General features: G+C 40.3%; 1 protein-coding gene across 2 annotated transcripts in view; it reads left to right on the top strand.

Annotated features, from left to right (window-relative positions):
* The window catches only part of LOC135461920 (roundabout homolog 1-like), a 224465-nt gene that overhangs the window by 134559 nt on the left and 73714 nt on the right, over nucleotides 1-16192 (top strand). For both annotated transcript variants that reach the window (XM_064739205.1, XM_064739206.1), the window contains exon 7: nucleotides 4393-4494. The gene's annotated coding sequence lies outside the window, so the exon portion shown is untranslated. The remainder of the gene's footprint in view (nucleotides 1-4392; nucleotides 4495-16192) is intronic.

Below are 16192 nucleotides of genomic sequence, written 5' to 3'. Positions count from 1 at the left end.
ACTGTGCACATCCCCTATCATGTGCTGTATAAGAGTCTGATGAATTCTGACGGATGTCACCAGCAGTATAATGGACCAGCTAATCTAGGACTGTATGTCACCAGCAGTATAATGGACCAGCTAATCTAGGACTGTATGTCACCAGCAGTATAATGGACCAGCTAATCTAGGACTGTATGTCACCAGCAGTATAATGGACATGCTAATCTAGGACTATATGTCACCAGCAGTATTATGGACCAGCTAATGTAGGACAGTATGTCACCAGCAGTATAATGGACCAGCTAATCTAGGACTATATGTCACCAGCAGTATTATGGACCAGCTAATCTAGGACAGTATGTCACCAGCAGTATAATGGACCAGCTAATCTAGGACTGTATGTCACCAGCAATATAATGGACCAGCTAATCTAGGACTATATGTCACCAGCAGTATTATGGACCAGCTAATCTAGGACTGTATGTCACCAGCAGTATAATGGACCAGCTAATCTAGGACTATATGTCACCAGCAGTATAATGGACATGCTAATCTAGGACTATATGTCACCAGCAGTATTATGGACCAGCTAATGTAGGACTGTATGTCACCAGCAGTATTATGGACCAGCTAATCTAGGACTGTATGTCACCAGCAGTATAATGGACCAGCTAATCTAGGACTGTATGTCACCAGCAGTATAATGGACAAGCTAATCTAGGACTGTATGTTACCAGCAGTATAATGGACACGCTAATCTAGGACTATATGTCACCAGCAATATTATGGACCAGCTAATCTAGGACTGTATGTCACCAGCAGTATAATGGACCAGCTAATCTAGGACTGTATGTCACCAGCAGTATAATGGACCAGCTAATCTAGGACTGTATGTCACCAGCAGTATAATGGACATGCTAATCTAGGACTATATGTCACCAGCAGTATTATGGACCAGCTAATGTAGGACAGTATGTCACCAGCAGTATAATGGACCAGCTAATCTAGGACTATATGTCACCAGCAGTATTATGGACCAGCTAATCTAGGACAGTATGTCACCAGCAGTATAATGGACCAGCTAATCTAGGACTGTATGTCACCAGCAATATAATGGACCAGCTAATCTAGGACTATATGTCACCAGCAGTATTATGGACCAGCTAATCTAGGACTGTATGTCACCAGCAGTATAATGGACCAGCTAATCTAGGACTATATGTCACCAGCAGTATTATGGACCAGCTAATCTAGGACTGTATGTCACCAGCAGTATAATGGACCAGCTAATCTAGGACTGTATGTCACCAGCAGTATAATGGACCAGCTAATCTAGGACTATATGTCACCAGCAGTATTATGGACCAGCTAATCTAGGACTGTATGTCACCAGCAGTATAATGGACCAGCTAATCTAGGACTATATGTCACCAGCAGTATAATGGACAAGCTAATCTAGGACTGTATGTCACCAGCAGTATAATGGACAAGCTAATCTAGGACTATATGTCACCAGCAGTATTATGGACCAGCTAATCTAGGACTGTATGTCACCAGCAGTATAATGGACCAGCTAATCTAGGACTATATGTCACCAGCAGTATTATGGACCAGCTAATCTAGGACTGTATGTCACCAGCAGTATAATGGACCAGCTAATCTAGGACTATATGTCACCAGCAGTATAATGGACAAGCTAATCTAGGACTGTATGTCACCAGCAGTATAATGGACAAGCTAATCTAGGACTGTATGTTACCAGCAGTATAATGGACACGCTAATCTAGGACTGTATGTCACCAGCAGTATAATGGACAAGCTAATCTAGGACTGTATGTCACCAGCAGTATAATGGACAAGCTAATCTAGGACTGTATGTCACCAGCAGTATAATGGACACGCTAATCTAGGACTGTATGTTACCAGCAGTATAATGGACAAGCTAATCTAGGACAGTATGTCACCAGCAGTATAATGGACAAACTAATCTAGGACTGTATGTCACCAGCCTTATAATGGACAAGCTAATCTAGGACTGTATGTCACCAGCAATATAATGGACACGCTAATCTAGGACTGTATGTCACCAGCAATATACTGGTCAAGCTAATCTAGGACTGTATGTTACCAGCAGTATAATGGACAAGCTAATCTAGGACTTTATGTCACCAACAGTATACTGGTCAAGCTAATCTAGGACTGTATGTCACCAGCAGTATAATGGACAAGCTAATCTAGGACTGTATGTCACCAGCAGTATAATGGACACGCTAATCTAGGACTGTATGTCACCAGCAGTATAATGGACAAGCTAATCTAGGACTATATGTCACCAGCAGTATAATGGACACGCTAATGTAGGACTGTAAGTCAACAGCCTTATAATGGACAAGCTAATCTAGGACTGTATGTCACCAGCAATATAATGGACACGCTAATCTAGGACTGTATGTCACCAGCAGTATACTGGTCAAGCTAATCTAGGACTGTATGTTGCCAGCAGTATAATGGACAAGCTAATCTAGGACTGTATGTCACCAACAGTATACTGGTCAAGCTAATCTAGGACTGTATGTCACCAGCAGTATAATGGACAAGCTAGTCTAGGACTTTGTCACCAGCAGTATAATGGACCAGCTAATCTATGACTGTATGTCACCAGCAGTATAATGGACAAGCTAATCTAGGACTGTATGTCATCAGCGGTATAATGGACAAGCTAATCTAGGACTGTATGTCATCAGCGGTATAATGGACAAGCTAATCTAGGACTGTATGTCATCAGCGGTATAATGGACAAGCTAATCTAGGACTGTATGTCATCAGCGGTATAATGGACAAGCTAATCTAGGACTGTATGTCACCAGCAGTATAATGGACAAGCTAATCTAGGACTGTATGTCATCAGCAGTATAATGGACAAGCTAATCTAGGACTGTATGTTACCAGCAGTATAATGGACAAGCTAATCTAGGACTGTATGTCACCAGCGGTATAATGGACCAGCTAATCTAGGACTGTATGTCATCAGCGGTATAATGGACAAGCTAATCTAGGACTGTATGTCATCAGCGGTATAATGGACCAGCTAATCTAGGACTGTATGTCATCAGCGGTATAATGGACAAGCTAATCTAGGACTGTATGTCACCAGCCTTATAATGGACAAGCTAATCTATGACTGTATGTCACCAGCAGTATAATGGACAAGCTAATCTAGGACTGTATGTCATCAGCGGTATAATGGACCAGCTAATCTAGAACTGTATGTCATCAGCGGTATAATGGACAAGCTAATCTAGGACTGTATGTCATCAGCGGTATAATGGACCAGCTAATCTAGGACTGTATGTCATCAGCGGTATAATGGACAAGCTAATCTAGGACTGTATGTCACCAGCAGTATAATGGACAAGCTAATCTAGGACTGTATGTCACCAGCCTTATAATGGACAAGCTAATCTATGACTGTATGTCACCAGCAGTATAATGGACAAGCTAATCTAGGACTGTATGTCATCAGCGGTATAATGGACAAGCTAATCTATGACTGTATGTCACCAGCGGTATAATGGACCAGCTAATCTAGGACTGTATGTCATCAGCGGTATAATGGACAAGCTAATCTAGGACTGTATTACTCATTTATGTTTTCCACTGTGAAATTCTCCCTGGAGCTGCTACCTAAGACAGGTTTTTACAGCCCGATGGAATGCCGGCTATTCTTCTTCTGTAATTCATTTTTTTTCTCTCTCATGACATTTTGTCTTGATCAAGTTTCTGCCATATTTCAATGTCATTGTCACTTTGTTACAAATCACAGCCTAGTGGTGGAATGAGATGATTTGCTGAACCACTTTGATGTACGAATATTGGGGTATCTATGCATACAGGGTATTACCTGGTCAATTGCTGGTCCTGAAGACTTGGGAGTTTACAGAAGTTGTTGTACCAGTCCTCAAAGTGAAAACAAATTGTAAAAGAGAATTGTCATTGTTTGTGTACCATAAGTGATACCCATGTATGTTGTTGGCTATACATTAAGTGTATTATTTTGAGATCTTGACAGTTAATTCTCATCACAGTAGTCAAACTGATTTGGTTAATGGCATGATATACAGTGTAATAGATAATTTCTTTTGGCAGTACCGTTTTGTGCAAGCTAAGTCAGGATAATTTTTTGTGTTCTATAACCTTACAAGGTCGTGGGGAATTTAGCCTGGGTTTGTGTGTTTTAAATCGGTCTGTTTTCTGTAGCGGCTCTTAACCCTGTGGCATGCATGACTGCTGGCACTTGAATGATTACATTATTTTAACAGTTAAGCCCTGTTTTTCACAGAAAACATGAAACCTTTGTTGAGGTCAGACAGTAAAGACTACAGCTAAATTCTGGGTTTATTTCTGTTACAGGAGAATTGATGTGTTCTGTCTGGACCTGAGAACAACATTTTAATGCGGAACAAACCTTCAGGTCTCAACTGTGAGAGTGCCTAGGATTATAGACCCTTTCTGGTGAGTTTTTCATCTTATTCACCTCACATTTTCCGAATATGAAGAGATCTGCACACTTGTATATACATCAGGCTATCAGATAACAGTGTGGGCGCATAACTGTACAGGTGCCTCATGTCTTGGTTCGTTATCTCCTGTATCATCTTGTAGTGGTGAAAAAAAAAAGGTTAATTAATTTCTCAACAAAAGAGGTCTAAACTTGTGACCTTTTTTAAAGAAGAATTACATAAAAAGAATATATTGCTTGTAGTCAGGATGTTGCTATAATTATTATGCTTAATTTAACAAGCATCATGTCTTTGTGGATTGGACATGTGTTTCATTTAATTTTCCCCATTTTAATTGAACATAGGCCCACAGGCTATGGTTGTAATGTGTTTATATAAGGCAAGGAACACATTTGTTACTCATCTTCCCTGGGACCAGAGTGGTGGTGGGGGTGGAAGCTGGATGAGAGTGCCCAGTCTGTCGCTCAGATGTGTTGTAAATTTGTTGTGAAATCTGGCATTGATTGTCGATGTAAGGCAAATGGCAAAAGTGTACACAAATGTTTAGTCAGGCCTCTATCAGTGTACAAAGATTGTGTGCACATTTCTCTTTGGGGTCTCAATTTGATATTCTTATTGGAGTCACGTCACTTCCTGTTGTTGTATTGGCTGCGTACAAGAAACATAAAAGTACTTTTCTATATTGCTACCAAGCCACTGGGGAGAATCAAAACACTTTGTCTGATGTTGTAAGGGAGACCACATGTTGCCAAACTTTAGGATTTCCTGTTTGGCTATTATGTTTTCATTTATATGTATATGCAGTCCTCAAAATACGCTGTTCTTAAAAGGGTTACTTCCTTGTCCTAAGTTTAAAGGAGAAGAAAATTTAAATATCAAACAAATACCATTGAAAAGAGTATGCATTTCCTTTCAGGTGCATGCCATAAAAAAAAATCTAATATGTACCTCAAGTTGATAAATTGTAAATAAAGTCAGTACCAAAATCCGGCAACTCCATTTTGCCTAAGAACTAGTCCTGAAGTCTTCTGTGTTAGAAGGAAAATTCCGTCGGAAACCGGCGAAGTGCAGTTCATACCTTTCCTGTAGAGGTCTTCTTCCCAAAAAGTAGCGAACAGTACAGTTTGTTTTCCACTTGGCGATCGGGAAACTAGAATGTTGGGTGTAGGGTCTGAGTTTACATGAACAAGCCGGCAGTTTCTCATTGGCAGAGAGGCAAAACACCCCCTGCATAAATTACAGGGTGTTAAAGATGGAGGACACGACTTTACATGTATAAATCGCAAAATTATGCATCAGGCACCACCAGATAGAAAAAAAAAAATGTGCTCTCTTCAGCCTGTGGTGTCATTTTTTAAAATTTTTTCTTCTCCTTTAAATACAAATGAAGGAGATTTTGTGTTATGCACATAAACTGGCTGAATTCATGTAAGTAATATTTAATCTTTAAGGCAGAGCCCTTGTAACAGATAAGGCAGAACCTTTGTAACAGATAAGGCAGAACCCTTGTAACAGATAAGGCAGCATTCATCAATATAATGTTGAAGCCCTCAGGTAGTTCCTCTTTATTAATGAATGAAAATAGAGGTAATGTTTTAAAATATAATAATCAGGAGAATTTATCTACTGATTATAACAAAAATATTTTAAAAAAATTATGCATGGAAAATTTATTTATAGCTAATAGGAATAAAAATTGTTTATTCTGTTATTGCTTAATTCATTCTCAGATAATAACATTACATAAACAGTCATAATGAGCCTGGCAGCAAACATCTGATGGCGCGCTCCTGCATTTGTTTCCATCCACCTCACCACCACTGTCACCCCACCCCCACCCTCACCCTCCACCCCCAACTTCTGCATCACATCCATTGCAAATTCATTTACCTGCTGTGCACAGATCTAATATGCATACATGTGTCTAATTTGAACACGTGCTCATTGTTGACAATTTTATAATTACTTCCTTTTAATAGATGCAATTTGTCAATTTTGATTTGTGTTTGAGGATGTCTCAGTTAACTGATTACATTTTTAGTATGTTTACCAAAGAAGTTAAAAACAGAATTGCCTGGAAAAATGTAATATTTGAAGAGGAGGCCTCCTGTTGTCTGGGACACAGCTTGAAATGTAAACCACTATAAAAACACTTGTAATAGGCTGGACTGGTCTTGTCAAGAGTCCCCCTCTGACTGTGTCTGGAAACTGTGACCAAACTTGACCAAGAGCTGCCCAGTGGTACACATGTAGATCAGCTGGGGGCACTCACCAGTTTAGCCACGGTGCTACTGTCTAAATACCCTTGAAAAAACAACCAGTTCTTTCTAACATTTCTGGTAGCTACGGGATATCTGTATAAGTATAGGCGATGGAATGACACAAAGTCTGGTTTTAGCTTTTATATGGTGGAGGACCAATCCAGGGCTGCTGGCCCAGTGGAGGTTGGTCCACACCAGACTTGGCCACTTTAGGATTACTTTAGTGTCAGAAATAGGATGTTCATTCTGACCTCTTGGTACTGACTGCCCTTGGGTGAGATATATCTATGTGAAAAAACATACTACAACTGTGAAAGCTCTCCTCAGAGGCTTGTTTGGAGATTGCTGTACATTTAAGTGACATCCTTTTCCATCTATTAACTCACAGCTTTGCGTTGTTGAAATTTTTTTGCAATTTATTAAAGACCCATGTAACCTAGTTTAAGCATTTTGATTGTTAGTTTCACTACTATGATATATACCAATCAGTTTGTACCAAAGGTGAATATTTAAGACATTATCACAGCTTTTGTCTTTGTTATTTAGTCTGAATTCTGGCAGTTTACCTCAGACACCCCAATGTCTGGGTTATTTCATTAACATGACAAGAAAAGCCACTTGATTGTTAGCTCCTAAAAGCCTCTGTAAAATGGAGATAAATTATTGGAATGCACCAGGATGGGGGGGGGGGGGGGCATGGGTTCAGGGCAAAAATAATGGAAGTGTGGTAGCTGGACCATTATTTTAAAGAGTTGTGTTATTGGCAGGTATTCACAGCTGTCAGACAGCAATCTCTCTTTATAAATGATGGTATAGTCAGGAGTGACATGTACAAATGATGCAAGGCTGTAATTAGTGGGACCTTGTCTGTGATCAGAGGTCTGTTAATTACAGAACTGGACATACAGAGGCTATCTCTGTGTCAGTGTGTCAGGGCCAGAGGCATGGATATTAGAGATGGTCAGTGGGCTGTTGCAAGGTTACCTTACTCTCCTGGCCCTATTTTATGTTTCAGAAATTCCCCAATTTTCTCCAGCAAGCCCTGCCCATTTTTCATGTGCCCATTAGGCATGTTGCCCCACAACAATTTACATGTATTAAGGCTCTAATGAGGTATTAATGAACTTGCATGGCCACCAGCTGGGAGGGGGACTCTTCCAGAGAGACAAGCAAGGAAGGTGTGAGTGGGTGTGGAATGAGGTTCTGCTTGTCTTGATGCTCAAATTTCTGGTATTTATTAGCAGGCTAATGGACCAATAAATTCCTCTGTGTATGTCAGCTGCTAATGTGTCTAACACCAAGCTCTGAGTTGCAACTGCCATTTTTCTTGCATTTTATAGTTGAATTATCAACCATTTCTTCTGAAATCACAAGGCATTTCTTTCTTTGTAATGTGTCAAATTTTGGTGGTAAATTAATGGAAATTTTTAGGATAATTGAAGACCAATTGGGCTAATATAAGTTTTTCTTTCTGCAGTAAATCAGATTTGCATGTACAGTTAGGTGGTTAATATGGTTATTGTACATGGGAAATGCTTGAATGTTGGTTTTTCTGTGTCAGTGTCAGTCTCACTATGCATGTCCTGGTTGTGTATTCTTGATCGGACTGTCTGACCCAGGGATAATGTGTCAGTGTCAGGCCTGACATGACCCACTGGACCCCCACCTCTGTTTAGTAGACTGCTGATGTGACATGTAATGCTTCATTGATTTATCCTCTCATTCATAACCCTACATAATCTGTAGGTGATGAGAACCAATCAATGGCTCTGGGCTCATCCCTTGATTCTCTCAGAATTGATGCGCCCAGTTGTAAACTAGGTCAGCTCATATTCAATGCTGATGTTATGAAATGCCTTGCACCCCACTTCTCTTTTATGGAATTATGTCCATTTTGTTGAAAACCATGGAAAAACTGTGTTATTGTCAGGGTGAGCAGCATTGCACGTACCCGCGGTGCATTTGTGCAGTGACTGCATCCTGTAGAGGATAAAGCAGCACGCTAACTCCTCAGGAGACCCTGATGTAACACAGCTCAATGGTGCCCCTCCTCTGGGCTGTCTATGTTCTGAATCACTAGACAAGACCCCAGGTTTTAAGGATGTCGTGATGGCCTAATGAGGAGACTAAACTTGATCACCCTCCCCACTCCCGCATCTAACACAGCTATTGTGCTCACTGGTCGGCACATCCTGAATATTTCTTTGCAGACTGAAATATGAACCAGTGTGCTTTGTCTCCAAAGTGTCAGTCTCAATTTGAATAGAAAAAAAAAATGTTGTTGGTTTTGGCAGGGTACTTCAGCGCTGAACAATGTGCAGTATTGCCTGTGCAAGTACAAGTATGTGTAAAAAAAGCTAGCTTTCATTAGTTGTCAGATCATGATTTGATTATGTTTTTATCATTTGAATTTGATAAGACAAACATGGCTATGATGGCTGGTTTTGAAATATCTCTGATTGATAATCAGGTACAATTATATATCCTTTCTATGAAATTCATTTCCTGTGTATGCCAGAGCTTTGAGTGGAAGTGCAGCATGTATGAATTGTGTCCCACTGGGATGTAATAATCTGTTTCTCACAGATTATCATTTGCTTATTACATAATATTTTGTAAGTCTTTGTAAGTCTTTGTGTGCATGGTCTTATGTCATCACCTGTGGCAGCCATGGTATTTGTTACTGCTGCCAAGCTGTCCAGTAATATATCTGTTCATTGATTAGGCTACTGAATCAGAGATTCTGACTTGGCCCTGTACCCAGAGCAATCCAAGGCTATCCATAGAGTTTACACAATTTTAAGTTTGTTTCGCTCTCAGTGAAGTCCGAGAAGGTATCAGAGAGAAGGTATCAGAGCGTTTCCTCTGCCCACAACACATCTGTGTGTCATTGACTTGGGGCTGATATGTAAGTTGTCTGAAGGCATCTTGTCAAGAGGTCCCTTAGGAAGCAAGGCTCCATGTGTTTGACTGCTTGTCCACAGGGGCCAAGGGAAGGAACAGCTGCTAGCGGAGTGGCCTGGGCCTGTACCCTGAAGTCTGTAGCCAAGCTGGGCTTGGCAGCTTGCAGACCTGACTGACAGATCAGGCTGACTGGGGAGCCAGATCGACTGCCACACACAGTAACACCTCAGTCAGTCTTGGGGCAGTTAGCAGGCCAGCGTGGTAGGACCAGTGCTGTTCTATAGATCATCACAGAGCGGTGTGAAGGTAGACTGTGGTGGTCTCTCTCGCACCTCTGTCTCTCATAGACCTTCTCTGTTCTTCACAATCTACCACAGCTTATAATAATGGCTCATTTGTACCACCAGTATTGGAGTGTTAAGACAAGCCCAGTGAAGGAACCTGCCAGGAAGTGATCTTCACATCTCGTATCTTAAGGCTAAGACTTGTGTGATACCTTTCTTGTATATTGCACTGCACCCTATAAAGGCTTATGATACAGGATTGTGACAGTGAGCTTGCATGTATATTGTTGTTGGATTATTCTTGTCACCAGTGACAAGAATTATTTCCCCAGAGAAACTCTCCATTTTGTTTAGCATCCAGTGTTATGAGATATTTTCCCGTCAAGGTGATTTCAGTGGATAAGTAGGGACTGTGATTGATTTTTTCCCCCATTCTTGCCTGACGGTAAAGTATTTTCAGAACTTTGTCCCTCTTTCTGTTAAATGTTAATTTGACAGCCGTGCATCGCCCAGTGAACTCTTGCTGTGTTAGGATTTGGCCATTTGTTTATCTTCCTGGCACAGGTGATTGGGAATACATTGGCTAGGACTGCTGCTTATCTGGTAAGTAATATGCTAAATGTTTCCAATTTGTTTGAACTTTTTCTGACCGCAGCTAAAGTCTGAAAGATAAGACATTGGAGGAAGTTAGATTGAGGAGTCTTAAATTGGAAACAGTCTTGGTTCAGTTGGCTGCAGATCTAGTCTAGTACTGGTACTGGAACTGTTGCTTTCCTCTTTACAGCGTATCTGTACCAGGAGAGACAGCTTCATGCAGAGTCGCTGGGCTGATGTTACACCAGTCTCCTGGAGGCTGCCAGTCCCTCCACTGGAGTCATCGTGAGGGTGTTATCTTCTCTCTTACTCTGTCCCTCCCTTATCTGCTATCTGCACCTTCTTTCCTCGACCCTTCACTTCTGCCACAAGCTCATCTTATCAGTGGAACATTATACCAAATTAAGCAGCTCCTTCAACTTTGATTACAGGGTTTGGCTATTGGGATATGAGTTTATCATGTGGGCTCAGTTACTTATTGGGAATGGGAGTCTTGACTTTCAGTTTGTCATCTGGTAATGAGGGATGAAATCTCTGAACAAGTGTGTGCATATTATTTTTCATAGATACAGGAAATAGCATGTGTATAGGAAGTTGAAGACACTGGACAATTTCCCCGTTCAGTGTCCACTATATATTCTTGACTGTGGTACACTTGCCAAACCAAACCATCTGAGACATGCTTATGATGCTCAAATCACTGTCAAACCATGTTCTGTTATACAGTAGTGAAGTTATTCTTAAAACCGGCCACAGGAAAGAGGAATGTACATTTGTACTGTTGATTGTTTTTCAAAGTAAAAAAAATATGAAATAAATTGTTTGCAATTACATGAATTACCATTATCTGGTTTAGTTTCTGAATACTATCTTAAGGCTACCTTTTGTTGCTTTTTGTCTGACCTTATGTGCCCTCCACATTGGTTTTCTTTAGCGATACTGATTGATCAGATTTCCATGTCAGCAATAGGAATAGTACGTGTAGGTCCCTACTGAATGAAACTTCCACAGAACTGTTGTGTTGTGTATACACCAGGGTGTGTTGTAGTCAGAGCTGTTGTGTATGTATGAGGGTGAGTGGTTTAACTCTGTCTTTATCTACAGGCTCAGTTAATAGGAAGTTCCTATGGTTATAACAGTGTTGTTTTGAATGCTTGTTTTCCTGACACAAGCTTACAAACACAAAACTCAGCAGAGTTAAAAATATGGAATCAAAAAAGCCTTGGGTAAATGAGTCCCGCTAAGTGTAGCCTGATCATATGGTTTGTGTTTGTGTGAAGTGAAGAAGGATGAAGAACTTTGTATGGCAACACAGTCTGTCAGAGGCCCAGTACTCACAAAGTTACATGTGCTCAGTCAGAGTTGAGTCTTGGATCACATTGAATTGAATATCTATTACATCCAGGGATTGACTTTTCTGCTACAGGTATGTTTCCTCAATGGATGAGTTATGACAAATGAATGTACATGTAAAGATCCAAATCTGGCTGATATCAGTGTTCGTCTCTTTAACATTGAAAGATCTGGTATTAAAGCCCTTGTACGTCCTATGTGCCGCACTCATCTTTCTACCTGCCTATAAATATGTTAACATCCATATTTATAAGTACTTACATGTACTGAGTACATCTGAAGGGGCACTAAATCTATGCTTCTGGCATTTTTATAACACCCAAAACCTGTGTGATTTCTTCCAAGACTAAAACTTGAAAGATAAAAATGTTGTCATTTAGAAAGTTTTGTGTTATTTTGATATGTCTTGCTGTATAGTGTTTTTCTCATATACATGTAGTTGCAATGCCAGTGCCGTGGGTAATGTTGACAGGGCCCAATTCCAGCCCCAATCCCCCTGTCATAGTCACCAAACACCTGGTCCTTTTTTCTTTTTTTCATGGCTTGGTAGCTCCAGATGTTGTTCTAAATTACGTGTTATTCCCTCAGGTTGGGGTTATGAAGTGGAAAGGATTTTCCATTTTTTTGTGTGTGCCTGAGGCCTTTTTCTTGAATTCAGTGACAAAGAACAAGTGCCTGAGGATAGAGTAGGGCTGGTATGACGGCATGTGCCAGGTAGACTAGTAATACTGCAGCTGCAAGCAATGGCGTCAAAGATCCGCAGCTCGATTGCTTCCAAGAGTTTTTATGCTGCGCCAGACAGAACCTGAGGGACAGAAGAGAGAATTAAGCATCTTGTCAGCAGAATTTAAACAGCTTCTTCTACTTGAGGGAAGCTTTATAATTCCTCAAGTGAAAGCGTAAATGCTTGCTCCGGAAAACGGCATGCCTGCTCAAATTGTCGCCTTGGGCCCCAAGGAGCTAAAGAAGAAAGCGTGAAACCTTAACAACAGCTATGTCCATGTGGTTTCATCTATCTCTAGCTATCATTTTCATGAACTCTGCTTAAAGAAAACATTTTCTGGAACAAAAACCAAATTCTCCGTACGGTGATATGCTACAATTCCATATGAATATACTGCCATGGTTTTGTATTTCTCTACCCAGATCATTGTGGTTCTGCATGAAACATTTAGCTTGTTGTTTTGCATGCCTTGATGATATTAGAATCCCAATGCTGGTGAATCCCCATATGGTTTAATGATCTGTTTATAGACATTTGGGACAGAATTATTTTGTCTGGCATGGTGCAAAGTCAGGAAGTATGTGAGTTTCTTGGGTAGATTGAAAAAGCAGCAGTTGTCTGATCTAGGTCTACATCTGTTGGTGGCAGTTATGTACAGTAAATATGAGGCTGTGGCCATAGATCAATCAATTGTTGTTGATACCACACCATCCTCTGACCATTTCCAGCATACCTTCAGATAAAGCGTGAAATGAATGGTCCCTCCATAAGCCTTTGAATGGGGGTATCAAATTGTCCTAGCCTAACCAATGCCATGTGGTCTATTGGCTCCTCTCTGACTTAGCTTATAGACAGGAAATCAGGCTTTGTATGACTGTATGCACCTTCAGGCATAACTTCTGCTAGCCTGAATTCTTTGAGAGGAAATCTAAGTTTTATCTAGGAAATTTGGTAGAAAACCCTATATGAGTAGGCGTACATATATGTTGATGAATCTCTTGATGCAATCTGGAAATGATTCATTTCATATAGCTTACTATATGACATATAAGTGTAAAGAGTTTCTGGCTGGACAGGGCCTGTTTGCCCAGTAATTTGTAACATATTTCAGTGTGTATCAGTAATTAGTACATTTGAAGACATCGCATTTTTGATGTTATTTGACCTCATCACATTGCACTTCTATTTACGTGTCAACAATGAAATCAACAGGGGACATTTATGTGCTGTTTGTGTCTGTATTTAGGACTGCTGTATTAAGTATTTATAATCTGGCAGAAGACTTCTCACAGTTTGAGTGCTGGAATATATGACATTCACTTGGCGGTGTTGTGCGTGGTGAGATCTATTGGTGGAGACAATGGTCCAAATTTAGTTGAGGAGTGTAATAGTGTTGAGATGTGTTTATTGCATATTCATGAGGGGTGAGGTGGATACGTTGTGCGGGTGTGCGTCAGGGGAATCCAGGTCTGGCTACACCATGGGAAAATCACACACTCTGTTCACAAGCAAGTTTTTTTTATCTCATGCATATACCTGTTCATTTCCTTGTGGAGAGATAAACAGTTATTGTCCAAAAAACGATTATCTCAAAACAACTTTTTTGCAGCCATTAGTCAGAAAGATGTCTAACAAGGCATGTGAAGATAATTGTGTTGGCTCAATTTTTTCTGCTGTTTTAGTTTTATGTGCCTGGTAGTCATTTGTCGGTAGCATGGTTCTAGGTGAGATTGAATTTTTGTCACTATTCTGCATTGTATGTCGCTAAGAAGAAGAAAGTTTTGATCTATCTGAAGATGAACAAATACTCGTTCTATCTGGAAGTGTGTATCACTCTAAAGTGAAGAAGGGTTTGATGCTCTGCCCAGTGTTGTGCTCTATTTGCTATGGCTGGATGTTGGCTGAGTCCACACCTCCATGTGGTTATGATGAGGATATTTAGCTGGTTCACAGTGCCATACCCCCAGTTTACTGCTGGCCCCCCTGGAGCTATCAGCAATATGGTATAATTACTCCAGGAACCTGGGGTGCCAGTGACGTTATCAAAACACAATCTGCCAATGCTTTGGCTTACTCCTAGCTGTCTCACTATGACATTTGACCTCAAATTTGTTAGCTTAAGGAGGAAAAAATATCTATTAAAAACGAAGATTGTTAATAGTATGTTTGTGTTCATAGGAGTCCATGCCCAGAGGAGACTCTTGGAAATCTTCTTGTTGTCAACCAAAGTAAATACCTTGGGGTTATTTTCATTTCAAGCAATGGTTGAGTCATGATTTATAATTTAAATGTGACGGCATACGTGTTAACTGTTTTTAGCAAATTCATCAACTGCGTGTATGGGAATTTCCTTAGATAACTGTTGGAAAAAAAACAAGATAATAATACATGTAGTAAAATTACTGCTTCAGAAGGCATAATCAAATTTGTCTGAAATATGAAGGTAACTATTAAAGAACAAAACACTTTCTATATTTGACTTTGGACATGTTTTTGCTTTCCCGCAGAAATGATTGTTGAGTGATTAACCCTTATCGCATGTGTTAGATGCATATGGCCTGAAGTAGTGTGTATACTCATTGTCAGGACATCCTGTGGTAAGTACATGTAGAAACTTGTCATTATGATGCCAGATCTCTCCTAAACATTGTCTAGGTATGCATATAAGGCATTGTGTGTTGAGTGGGTCACACTGTGGAAAATGTTAGCTTCTGTTGGAGCTGTCTAAGTTAAGAGAAGCAGGGGTCGGATTGGGTTAGATTTATAACCAAGTGGAATAAAGGAAACCAGATGTGGGCAGATTCAGTTTTACTGACATGTCTGGTCAAATGTGGAGTGATCAGCCCAGGCCTACCCATGCTGTGTCATGTGATAGCCACTTTGGCCTTTAAGGTCAGAAGAGGTGTATATACAATGGATTTATCAAAGACAATTCTTTCCAGCTGTGGTAGACCTGATGTGTAGTGTACATTAATGTGTTAGTATGTGGCAGTATGAAAATGTCTATATTGATGCTCTAATATTTCTGAAGACCACAGAGGGAATAAAATTATTACTACCAAATGCCCTTGTTTAACATTAACAAGTTGGGTTTGGATACATGCTTGTATGATTTTTAATATTCATGTGAAATTATTTATGTGGCAAGTACATGTAGATTTAATGTGGTTTGTCTTGAAGTTGAGCTTGATGTGAGAAATGTCATTGTGATGGTAAAGAAGGTATGGATTTTGAGGTTCTCACCTTCAAGCCTCCGGTTATCTGTCAACACTGTCAAGCTGTGAACTCCTTTACTGGCTAATATCGGGTTATAAATTGTTAATGCTGTGCATCTGTGATCTTACCACGCTTCACTTGGCGTCTTGGTCTCTGCGTTCAGGAAGAGGATACAAGGATTGAGTCACTGAGGGACAGTTACAAGCAAGTGGAGGGAGAACCCTGTGACACTGTCCATTAATTGATTACTACAACACCAGCGAGATATGAGATGTTATATTCTTCTTCTCTTTCTGATACACAGCTCACCTGTAAAGATTTATATCTGAAGGCAGGGTTAATTATTTTATCAGC

Source organism: Liolophura sinensis, chromosome 1, assembly GCF_032854445.1.
Source record: "Liolophura sinensis isolate JHLJ2023 chromosome 1, CUHK_Ljap_v2, whole genome shotgun sequence".
Classification (NCBI taxonomy): Eukaryota; Metazoa; Mollusca; class Polyplacophora; order Chitonida; family Chitonidae; genus Liolophura; species Liolophura sinensis.
Note: the sequence above shows the minus strand (reverse complement) of the source record. Positions and strands in the feature narration are given on the sequence as shown.